General features: G+C 31.5%; 1 protein-coding gene and 1 long non-coding RNA gene across 5 annotated transcripts in view; both read right to left on the bottom strand.

Annotated features, from left to right (window-relative positions):
- LOC105204961 (kinesin-like protein KIF21A) overlaps positions 1 to 13,504 on the bottom strand; it is a 65,371-nt gene that overhangs the window by 12,411 nt on the left and 39,456 nt on the right. The gene's annotated exons all lie outside the window — the stretch shown is intronic.
- Positions 3,456 to 3,902, bottom strand: LOC120357930. The gene is made up of 3 exons (XR_005574928.1): positions 3,888 to 3,902; positions 3,619 to 3,787; positions 3,456 to 3,510 (listed from the first exon to the last, which is right to left on the bottom strand). It is a non-coding gene; the product is annotated as an uncharacterized LOC120357930 (long non-coding RNA).

Genomic DNA, 13,504 nt, shown 5'->3' with positions numbered 1-13,504 from the left:
ACGCACGTACGCACACGCTCACACACACCCATACATACAGTGGCGTAAAAAAGTTTCCGGCCAGTGACATTTTGTACTCTAATTTATTAAAAAAAAACCCTAATAAAATTTTCATAATTATCAGGTATGAGTATAAGATACAGGTAATGAAATAATATAGTAAAACAATGATAATTATCAAAATTTTATTAGGCTGTTTTTTAATAAATTAGAGTACAAAATGTCACTGGCCGGAAACTTTTGCATGCCACTGTATATACAGGATGTCGCAGACCAATGTATAAAGATTACTACGAAGAGGTAGATGGGATCAAAATTAATCAAAAAGTCTAATAACAATTTGCAATATTTGCAATAATTTTTGTGTAATAAAATATTAAAGTCAGCCGAATAAGAGCGCGCGGAGAGGAAAACGGTTGATCGTCTGAGCCGTAAGACTGCCCGACTCGACGCGGTGCGGTGCCAAGCTATCCTTTCCCTCGCCGCGCGCCACTTACCGTCGCCTACAGTCGGGTCGCAGTGGGCGGTACTACGGCTCAGACGAACAACCGCTTGTCTCTCCGCGCGCTTTTATTCGGCTGACCTTAATATTTTATTACTCAAAAATTATTGCAAATATCGCAAAATGATATTAGACTTTTTTATTTATCTTGATCCCTTCTACCTCATCGTGATAATCTTTATACATTGATCTGGGACACCCTGTATATAATATATACAAGGTGTTAGGTAACTACCGCCCGTGGTTTCGTGGATTGATAGATCAAGTAAAACTGAGCAGAAAAGTCCTGTACCATTTTTTAATATTTGCCATAGTTAACGAAAAAAAATTAATAAAGTCTGCGAATAAGCACGTATCACCGCGCGCAAGGACCGCCCGCCGGTCGCCGAGACGTAGGCAGCCGCGGCTGTAGGCGCGGCGCTGTGCGGTGAGAAGAGAAAAGCAGCAGCTGCGGCCTGCGAGCGGCGCGGCAAGGAAGGAGAAGTAGCAAGAGGGTACTCGCTAGCGGCGAGCGGTGCTAGATTGTCACTCTGAGCTGCTCGTTCCCTCGTTTTCTTATGAAAATGAAATTTTTTAATACAATATCTATATATGGAAATGTATCTTTTTTCATTACAAATGTGTGTATACACACATACATGCATGAACAACGCGTGACAGATACGCGCGATTTAAGAAGTAATGAAAAAAGATACATTTCCATATTTAGATTTTATATTATAAAATTTCATTTTCATAAGAAAACGAGGGAACGAGCAGCTCAAAGCGACGATCTAGCACCGCTCGCCGCTCGCGAGTACCCATTGATACTTCTCCCTCCTTGCCGCGCCGCTCGCAAGCCGCAGCTACTACTGCCTTTCTCTCCTCATCGCACAGCGCCGCGCCTACAGCCGCGGCTGTCTACGTCTCGGCGACCGGCGGGCGATCCTTGCGCGCGGTGATACGCGCTTATTCGCAGACTTTATTAATTTTTTTTTCGTTAACTATGGCAAATATTAAAAAATGGTAAAAGACTTTTCTGCTCAATTTTACTTGATTTATCAATCCACGAAACCACGAGCGGTAGTTACCTGACACACTGTATACATACATACCTATATATGTGTATATATACACACACACACACACACACACGCGCGCGCGCGTGTGTGTATACAGGGTGACCAATTTTAACTTAGGCAGCCAAATAACTCGAAAAATAAGCACACTACGAAAAAATGTTTAAAATCGAAATTTTGTCATTTCGAGGGGGACGTACAATGACGTTAAAATCAACCTCCCACCCCTCTCCCTGGGCGGTAGGGGAGGGCAAGTTTGAAATCTTAAATGGGAACCCCTATTTTTTATTGCTTATTCGGAATCTTTGGCTAAAAATACATACAATTTGTCTGAAACCTTTTTCTCGATTCATGATAGATGGCGCTGTAATCGACGAAATTCAATTTCTTCGATTTCTCTTACTGAGAACCTATGCTTAGAATTCTGCAATAAATTAACAATAAAAATACCACGTTTTCATTATTAATACTGTTATTCATTGTTAATAAAAGTTATTGAAATTTTTTCTTGATATTTTAATAATTATATTTAAGTAATATTTTATTATTACATAATTAAATAATTATAATAACTTTTGTAGAATTATTAGACATTAAACAATTAGATTGTTTTATGATTCATGATCTTGTAACTTTTGTATTACGCACGGTCCTGAGACGATGTGTCGCGCTCCTTAGTTACGCCGTCCAGCGGTTACGCTAAAAGCAGTTTCTTGAGAAGTAATTAATGAGTGATAAAAAATAATGAGAAGTTTGTTTTAAGACTAATTTCGAGTATTAACAATGAAAACGTGGTATTTTTATTGTTAATTTATTGCAGAATCGTAAGCATGGGTTCTCAGTAAGAGAAATCAAAGAAATTGAATTTCGTTGATTACAGCGCCATCTATCATAAATCGAGAAAAATGTTTCAGACAAATTGTATGTGTTTTTAGTCAAAGATTCCGAATATGCAATAAAAAATAGGGGTTCCCATTTAAGATTTCAAACTTGCCCCTCCTCACCGCCCAGGGAGAAGGGTGGGGGGAGTTGATTTCTAACCATGGTGGAAGGGATAGCATGGTGTGCTCAATTTGCAGCCTTCTTTCTCTAAAATCTGCGCTCTCCGTCGTTTTTCTGCTTCTTATTCCAGAGGGCTGCCAACTGTGAAAAGTTGAAGTATTTCACTTTCTAAAGTCTGTACACCTGATATAACTGTCTTTGTCGGACGTTTCCTATTTTCACTCTATCTCTTTTCTTGCAGATAGTTACCGCTGTAAATAAATGTTATTAAATACAACACGACACAAAAGACTAATTGCGCTCATTGTAAAAAATTAATAAAAATTAAACAGTTTGTGTAAAATATAAAGATTAATAGTATTGAATAATAAAATAATATTTGAAATAACACTACAAATATAAATATCGTAATAAATTTTACGGTAATTTTAATAATAAAAAATAAAGTTCTTAAAAATTTAAAAAACAACTATTGATATACAAGAATTTTTTCCAAAACAAGAAATAAATAGAATTATTAAGTCCACAAATCATTACAGAATATTAATTTTTTGTAAATAAAAAATTATTGAAATTTGAAGATATTTTTTCATTAAAAATGAAAAGAAAAAAATAGTTAAGATAGTTAAATTGAATTAAATAATATTCATTGATTTTATGCTTGAGCCATGTGTTGGTGTTTTTGAATGAACTGACTAAGACAATCTCTACCGACAAAATGTGAAGAAATAAGTCATTATTTTTTATGCAAGTTTCATGATAAATATAATAATTTATTATACACAATTCTTATATTATACAGTTTTTAGATACACATAATTATTTATTATTTTATACATTTCAAAGTTAAAAAACTAAGAGCTAAAAATTCTATTTGATTTTTTTCATTTTTTTCTTGTTTTTGGTGGCGTTCAACACATTGCATATGTTTCCTCCAGCCTTCGATTACTGTAATAATAAAACAAAACATCATTGTTTATTGTATATACCAAGAATTTTGTGGTAAATTAAGATAGCAAATTACTATCATCAGTAATCGTTCAATGTTGTTCTTACCTTCTAAATCGACCCTTCGGTGATTCTGCATCTATCATACATTCCTGTATATTCGATGGATCATCAGGGCTGACGAGTAACTCGGAAGACTACATGTACATTTTCGTGGATGACGGGAAGCGGAAAATCTTCGGCTATGACTTTGAAGTCCATATTACTTTCATTGTTACTAAAATAGAAAATATAAATGTTACTTTGATAATGTTATGCAAAAAAAGGAATGTATTTTTCAGTAATTAATACATCAATTATTATTTATTCATTTTTACCTATTTTCCGTTTTTGGTAACAATAATGTTGGAACTGCACTCGGCAAAAGCGACTGTCTTCGAATGTCCATAGGAGGTCGAATCTTTTTACTTCTCACAAACAAATATTCTGTGAAGTGTGCTAAGCATATATTTGCTGAAAATTCAAATGACAGAATAATAGTTAAGTTAACTAACAATTAATAAGTTAACAATTGTCTTAGTTTACATCAAGCACTTGATGTGTGCTATGTAACTTCCTATTAAATTATTTTAATTTCGACAATACGTATAAATGTATACATGATACGTACATTTAATTATCTTGAAACATATTGTATCAGTTTAATATACTATTCTTTAAATTTATTGCAAAAATTAAGACAATTAAATAGAAAGTTGTTGGTTAGTATATATATCAAGTAATTGGTGTTAGGTTAGGTTGCTCTATTAAGATACAAATATTTACAATATTTTCTTTTGGAACAGTATTGGAATGTTGTGTGTGTGCCTGTATGTGTAATACAAATTGCAATGGAAATAATGTCATTACAAAAAATTGGCTAATAATATTTAATAAGACTTACCATTCTTAATATTTTTCGGCATAAAACTCTCTCCGATTCTCTGAATTCAGCCTTCACGCATTACTGCATTTTCCGGAAATCGGAAAAAGCTTACTTGCGCCGGTAAGTACGTTTCGTTGCAATTTTTACACGATTTCACTACACAATGTACCATTTTCACTTTATTTTACAATAAAGTTTAAAAAATAACCTCAAAGCACGTGTTGTTACTATGGACGCTATGAAGCAAAGACACTGAAATTGGAGCAATGACGCTGGCGGCGCTGGTATGACAGAAAAAGACGCAATGCATGCACTCGTACGTGTGACAAAGATGCGACCATCTAGGTTCAGCAACTTTCCGACATTAAATATTTCATTTTTTCACAGTTGGCAGCCTTCAGGAATAAGAGACACTTTGCCGTGAAAAGGGGCGTGGTTTAGCCAAATTGAGCACACCATGTTATACTTCCACCATGATTTTAACGTCATTGTACGTCCCCCTCGAAATGACGAAATTTTGATTCTAAACATTTTTTCGTAGTGTGCTTATTTTTCGAGTTATTTGGCTGCCTAAGTTAAAATGGGTCACCCTGTATACATACATACATACATACACACATACATACATACACATATATATGTATGTATGTATGTACGTATATGTTTATACAGGGTGTCTTGCAATCACCGAACAATATTTTAACAGCGTTCTGGATGTACAGTCGAGCAAAAAATCTTAATACAAAAATGTCGAGGCTATAGTAGTTTTTGAATTATAACCAATTAAAGATAACCAGTAATGTCGCATAGAATTGCGCGCTCAGACTAGGGATGTTCGATCTTGTCAAGAGAAAAATCGAACTGAATCGTAACTGAAAATATCAATCCGCCCAAAAATTGAATGTCAAAAAATCGATTTCGTAAAAATCGATTCTTTTTATTATTTTAATTATACAGGGTTGTGCCTTACATTTCAAGATTATGTCTATATTGATTATTTACGTATTGTTCAAACAAATTTTTTTTATGTAGATAATACAAGCAATGTAAATTATTGGATAACATAATACAAAAAAAATTAAAAAAAAAAATAATTAAATTCCCACATAGCACGTAATATTTCTGTGATATCACAGAATCATTGCAATATCACAGAAATATTACATATTACTGTGAAATATCACAGAAATATTACTGTGATATTACACAGTGATAATGACATTGAAATATTCCACTGATATCACAGAAATATCACAGAAATATTATTGTGATATTACACAGTGATAATAACATTAAAATATTCCAATGATATCATTGCAATATATTGTTGCAATATTTAATTTCAAAGAACAAGGTAATGTCAAACCACGTTTTTATTATGTCTTATTAATGCAACGTCACTATCTCTTTGATCAATTTCGATATTTTTAGTATCCTTAATATTCTTGGTAATTTCGGTATCCTATAGAAGAAATCAACTTACAAATAAAATAATTATGTCTTTGCCCTTTCGTGGAATAAAAGTAAATGTTAAGAAAAAAAATTAATTAACTTTATTATTAGTTTAGATATTTACTTAGTTTATTCCTTAAACTGTATATATGTATAAACTATAATGTACGCTCTTCTATGTAATCTATCAATTTAATTGTTGCTTTACAACTCGATCAATAATGATTTTATTAAAAAATTACAGAAAAACCTTTGTATTTATCTTATTGTCATTTATAATTTTTACAGGAGCACAAAATTGATTTTAATTTTTAAAAATTTTTATAATGAGGAATTTAAAAAAAAATGTTTACAAAAAGTTTTGTTAATACACATTTATTATTCACTTGGCAATAAATATTTCAAAGTATATTAAAAAGTTTTTAAAAAAATATACATTTTTACGTCATTTAATATTTACTGCTCGGTACATTATTTTGTGAAATAGTTTATTCATTAATATTGATTAGACTATTATACACCACAGTAAAAGGTTTTTCAAGTTAATTAAAATATTAAATTACCAACAAATTTTTCTTTAGATTTCACTTTTTTTTCAACTCTATTAAAAAATATGATTATATATATTCTATCATTAATTAGGTATTTTACAATGTTCATTAATTATATGTATGTATATAATGTTGCGGCTCGGTCACCGACCGTCACAACATACGACGAAACAAGCGAGCGTGTACACAGCCGCTATGCTGTCCCGCCGTGTGTATAAGACTCCACGCAAACAAGTGAGTGCTGGCACCATCGCTAGGTGGCCGCGCCGCTGGAGACCTTCTCGTGAGTCAAGTGCAGCCTCAGGTGTTATATCTAGACGCCACTGCGGCCGACCGGGCCGACTCACCACGACTCACTAGCTCACACTTCAGTGAGACTTTAAAGAAAATTGTTGCTTGTTGTAATTTGGAAACGAATACTTGTTCTAATTTTTTTCCAATGTAACGTCCCTTGAAAAAAAAGTTGATAAACTTGTTTCAATAAACTGATTACTGATCAGTAACTGATTATATTTTGTCAGTTACTAATCAGTAATCAGTTTATTGAAACAAGTTTATCAATTTTTTTTTAAGGGGTACGTGTGGAACGCTGTTCCATATAAAATTTTATATTTTTATATGTAAATAATATTTTGTATTGTTATTTAATCTTGAACATAAATTAAAATTATAAATCAAATTGAATCTTTTTTAACAAAAATGAAAAAGGATACAAGAGATTTTTTTTGTAAATTAAACATTTATTACGTTTACATTATTGTATTCTGTTTTAATAAATATAATTTTTTTTATGTTTAATATATATTACATGTAACGATATGAAAATAATATTAAGAATAACAATAAAAATAAAATAAATTGAAATAATTTATTTATTTAATTTTTTGCAATATTATTTAAATATCACATAAACATCACAGAAATATTGTGAAATATCACAGTAATATTACTATGAAATATCACAGTAATATTACTGTGATGCGTTTTCGCGGACATTTTGATATTACTGTGATATCACAGTAATATTTCGTGATATTTCTGCAATATTTCATTTGTAATATTGCAATGTAAAAGTGATATTGCTATGATATCACTGCAATATTACGTGCTATGTGGGTTGTTAATATATCTGATTTTAATCTTGATAAAATAAAAATATACAATATTAAGAATTCAAAAATAAAATATAATTTACATTATTTCTGTATATTGATAAAAATGGAAACAGTACGCATTAAATAAAATATTTTAGATTTTTTTTATATTTATCATTGTACATATTGTTATATTCGGAAAGGTCAGTTCGTTTTCTAACTCACTCGCGCTCAGGAAATAAAAAAGCTTTCTTTAATACGAAAGAGCTTTTTAATAACACAGCGTAATTCAAAAACAGGGCAAGAACAAATCAATAACACGAACACTATAACACATTGGCAGAAGACGATCTGCAACCGCGATGTCGTTTACGTATATATAACTATGTAAATCATATTGTTACGCCCGGTATTGCCAATACCGGATAGAAGTTCATACACGGGAGGATTTATTTCGGTGTCCGGATAATTATAGGAGGTCGAAAATCACTGTCTTTCTCATATTAGTTTATATGTATAACGAGAGAACCAATCACGAGCGTACAGCAGTTTTCGGAAACTGTTTTAAAAACTGAGAAACGTTCGTGATTGGTTCGCACCCTGAGAATCGAGACACCGATCTCGGGCCGTGAGAATCGATTCGTCGATTTAATCGAAACTTATAAATCGATCTAAAAAATCGAGAATTGAAAGAAAAAGAATCGATTTTTCAAAAGATCGATTCAAGATCGAACATCCCTAGCTCAGGCCCGTAGTTGGATAGCACGTTCATCGATTTACTAATCGAGTTACTAATTATTAATGTTATAATTATTAAATTTTATAGTTTTACAATTACAAAAAAAGGACGTTTTCAAAATAAAAAGTAATTATAAAAAATAATTTATTATTATTTTTGTATTTTTTACGACTTATAAAATGTAAAATCATATAATTACAATTTATCAAAGAAATAAGATTAAATCGTCCACATTTATAAAACAATATCAATTTTTATTACAATTTTTATAATATACTGAATTATAAAATTTTACTTTTTTAACGACTTGAAAATTTGGAAAGAATATACTTGAAAAAGAAAACAAATAATTAAATATCTTTATAAATAGTAGTAGTAAGTTAAATTCGGCCGATTGTGGATAACACAAATTAATAAATAAAAAAGACCATTCAATTAAAGCAAATTTTGAAAATACTTTTTAACTTCTAGTTCATACAAACTGCATGCAATTATTTGTCGATCTTAAAATACAATTTTAAACTAACATTGAATTACGATATAATATTACAAATTAAATAGGCCTTTTTCACTTATTAATTATCATACACGGTTTTTTAAAAATAAAGACAAATTTTTTTTTAGAGTAATAATTAATAACGTTCTTAGGAATCAGATGTGTAGTAAAAATCAATATTATGTGAAATCAGTGACAAATGATAAACCGATAAGCGTGCTATCCAACTACAGGCCTGAGCGCACAAATTCTACGCGACATTACTGGTTATGTTTGATCGATTATAATTTAAAAACTACTATAGCCTCGACATTTTCGTATTAAGATTTTTTGCTCCTTTACATCCAGAATACGCTGTTAAAATATTGCTCGGTGATTGCAAGACACTCTGTATATATAAATACAAAGTAAATATAGGCTGTATCAAAAGTCCCGGACCCCTTAAATATCTTAAAAACTGAGCATTTCTAAAAAAATTTCAGACAAAAGTTGTAAGGTGTAAAGTAATCTGTTACTGTACTGTAAGTACTGTAACGTATTTACTCACTATTACTGTAAACACATATTACATACACATTAAGCTTGATCTCTTCCCGGAATTCAAGATTCAATTATGGATAAAAAATTTTTTTTATTTTGGACTAATATAAATTTTGAAGATAAATAAGTTATGAGGGAGGAGAGCTCACAGCCGTTAAACTTGTTCCAATTCTTATTTGAATTTTCACTGAGGAGGATCCACATCATAGATCAAAACGTTTGGATGCTATAGAATTGTAATAACTGTGCATGTCATCATCGATTTTGTAGTATAAAAAATTCTATTTGTTATTACTGACGGAAAATCTTATATAGTAACTTTATTATATTCGCATCAACAACCGCATAGGTTTACATTAGCAAATTAAATTGAGTTATTTTTTAGTTCAAAACCAATAAATTGATATTAGTTTTTTTTATTTAATTTTTTATTAGGATTTACCGTTGTAGGTCTACTTTGTCTCGATTTTTAACCAAACCCTATTTCTTCAAAATGAATATGCATAATACGAATAACAGTCGACCATTGTCCCCATTTATAAAAGTTTGGTTGAAGAGTTCTGCCATTTGTACACAAGATCTTTGACGATTACCCCATCCTCGCATCATCAAAAGTTTACCGCTTTCGCAGTAAGCATTATTATTTGAAACTCTACTCGCAGATCTCAGGACGATGTGTAACAGCCGAATAAACCTGACAAGAGAGATTTCTAGTTTATGTAGTCTCTAGGCTAGAAGAAAGGAGAGAGGGAGAAAAAAAGAGATACAGATACGAACGCTCAAGAGATAGAAATCCGATTGAGCAATCTTTACACGATACTGTGGATAATGCTAATAATGGCACTGTAACTTTCACCCCTCATAAATCAGAAAGTACTTAATAAAAATAAACTTTATTATAGTGTTTGCAAAACTCTTGGCATCAGTTATTGGATTTTGGAATCAGATATAGGACGTTCTATTAAAAAAATCGATGTGACCTTAACGATATCAAGATCTAAGGATTACAAGATCGCCATGTTGCTGGTTGTGCGTGGATCCAATAGCGTTTGCAAGCGCAGTGGTTTAACTCAACCTGAGTTGGGTTAATGACGCTATATGCTGGAATCGTCAATCAGAACTTAACCGCCATAGTGCTGGTTGTGCGATTCGGTCATGCGCGAAGGACAACTTTCGGCGCGTTTTAGATCGGAGTGAATTTACTGTTCTTACTTATACTGTGATGTTACTTTAAGTCTACAACTCTTGTTTGAAACATTTTTTTTAGAAACGCTTAGATTTTAAGATATTCAAGGAGTCCGGGACTTTTGGTACATCCTGAATATATATAATATGTACGTGTATATACAATAGTGATCCTCATTTACTCTTGATCAAAATTTTTTTCGAATTTTTTTCATGACCCTCTTCCCTAACAATAATTCTAATCCATAAAAAAATAATCCTCTTAATTTTCAGCTAAATTTCAGCTAAAATAATGTCATTCTTAATCGGACAACGAGAATTCTTGCTCCCAATTGAACATTTAAGTTCCCGTGTATTAAACTTCCTACACTATCAACGTTGGTCTTTAAAGCGTATTTTCATAAAAATTGGGCTAAAGACTTTTTCTTTGTTTTTAATGTGTCTTGCTATTTTGCATCATTTGAGACATTAAACATCATATTTAAACAATTAGATAAATTGTTAATAATTGAAATATAAATTAATACTTGCATTTTTTTATTCGAGCTGGTAAAATTGATCCATGGATCGAAAGATTGTTATTATTATGTTTGGAGAACAAACTGAATTTCAAACACATGATGAATTTCACATGTTTTTATTAATACAGCGGTTTTTTATATTTAACATTACATAATAATTAATATTACAAAACGTAATTGTTAATCATTGGCACCTTGAATAATTTTAAATCTCTACTCATACAAAACCAAGCTTCTACTATAAAATTCCAAAAATATTTAAAAAAATAATATTATATATACATACTTGACTCATAAGCAATACACGCCATTACCATTAGATGGACACGGAGAGAATTTCTGCTCTTTATATTTAAAAAAAAACACTACATAAAATAAAATAAAAGATGCAGTATTGCAAGAATTTTTTGGCTTTAATTTTTTGCTCTTAAAGAGTTAACAACAAGAACTTTTCTATTCAATATATGCAGAATTTTTGGCAATGACTTTACAAATTAATTTAGGTAAATAATAGATATACCTTATAGGAAATTAAAAGTAGGGGAAAGTATAACGAAAAATAGAGTAAGTCGGACTCATGCAGTTTTTGCTCTCTATAAGGTGCAAATAAAGTGTAATCGTAAAACTGAAGAAGCCGATGAAAAGATAATTTAATTCCCTTTATTTTTTTGCTTTAGATCATTTTGATGTATTTCTTAGCTATGTTGAACTATAATGGAAAATGTAAAAACGCTTTTTCCAGTCCAATTTGCAACCAGTGGTTCCAAATTGGATCATCTCCTGGTTCAAAACAAATACTTCTATTTTTACCGACTGTTAGAATTTTGAAAGATTTTAATATATTTTTTTTTGTATTGAGCAAAAATAAGCAATTTAACAGTCAAAAATAAACATTAAAAAAAACAGTGGTAGTTTATATAATTAGACACTTCCTAATCATATTATGATATCGTTGTTATAGAGGAAAAGAGGATAATATGGCACATATTTTAATTTTATTGAACTTTGTTTATAATTAAAATTTTTTATTCAAACTTGAACGATTACATTCATCAGAGTGTTGTTTGACAGATTCTAGACTCAAAGTAATGAAATATTTTTTAAAACGTGATATATAAAAATCTAATGCACTGCATAATCGGTAAAAGAAAAAAAGTAAATGTAATATAGCTATCCATAAAAATCATTTTAAAAAATTAGTTTAGTTTAAAAGAAATACAGTACCTTGTTACAAATTTATATATTTTTAATTTTCCATTGTGTAGAATTTTTCTCATTTAAAATTTTCCTGCGTTCAGAAGCTTTAGAAATACCATTAGAAATTTCATTAAAAATATCATTTTATCCCTGTTTAACATTAAACAACAAACATAAAATGATGTCTCTAATGTTTCTAAACACCGCTCTTTAGAATGGCAATCGATTGATCGAAGAAATATTTCGATATAAAAATTTCGCTTAAAAAATCATATTAACAAAATTCCATATTTTAACTTTGTATAACTCAAAATGTATACGACCAAATAAAAAGTTAAATAACAAAAAAAAATTCGAGTATGTGTAGTACCTTTGTGTGATAATACACTCAAGTTTAAGAATAATGAGGAAGTGTATGTAAAGTTAAAAATACGAGGTGTGTTCAAAAAGTATCGCGAATTTTGAATTTTCGCGGGTTACGTATATTCGAATTTCGATCTTTTTGTGGCTTTATGTTGGTACTCATGTCTCTCACTTATGCCGACAAGCTCGGCCATTTTGAATGTTCACTTAATTGTTGACAGCTGCTTTGCTTGCACGTGTTTTGGATCGTCTTCGATTTTTACCTATTCAAAAAAATGGATCAAAGAACCTGTATCAAATTTTGTGTGAAAAACGAAATTAAGTGCGCGGATGCATTCCGAATGTTGACTGTGGCATACGGAGAAGTTACCTTGGACCGAAGCAACGTTTATCGGTGGTACAAAATGTTCTCAGAAGGCCGAGAAGATGTGAACGACGAATAGCGTGCCTGACGCCCGAGCACTTCAACAACAGACGAAAAAATTAATGAAGTGGAGAAAATGGTATTGGCCAATCGTCGAATCACCGTTAGAGAAGTTGCTGAGGACCTAAACATATCGATTGGCTCGCGCCATTCGATTTTTATCAATGATTTGGGCATGAGACGGGTCGCCGCGAAATTCGTACCAAACGCCCCTGCTCACACATCGTTGCTTGTGCGCGACTTTTTGGCCAAAAACAACACACTAATGATGCCGCAGCCACCGTATTCCCCAGATCTGCCCCCCAAAGACTTTTTCCTGTTCCCTAAACTGAAGAGGCCCATGAAAGGACGACGTTACGCTACGCTTGACGAGAAAAAGACGGCACCGAAGGAGGAGCTGAACAAGATAAAAAAAATGATTTTTTGAAGTGCTTCGAAGATTGGAAAAACCGTTGGCACAAGTGTATAATATCTCATGGGGATTACTTTGAAGGGGACAAAATAGAT

Source organism: Solenopsis invicta, chromosome 5, assembly GCF_016802725.1.
Source record: "Solenopsis invicta isolate M01_SB chromosome 5, UNIL_Sinv_3.0, whole genome shotgun sequence".
In the NCBI taxonomy this organism is placed as follows: Eukaryota; Metazoa; Arthropoda; class Insecta; order Hymenoptera; family Formicidae; genus Solenopsis; species Solenopsis invicta.
Note: the sequence above shows the minus strand (reverse complement) of the source record. Positions and strands in the feature narration are given on the sequence as shown.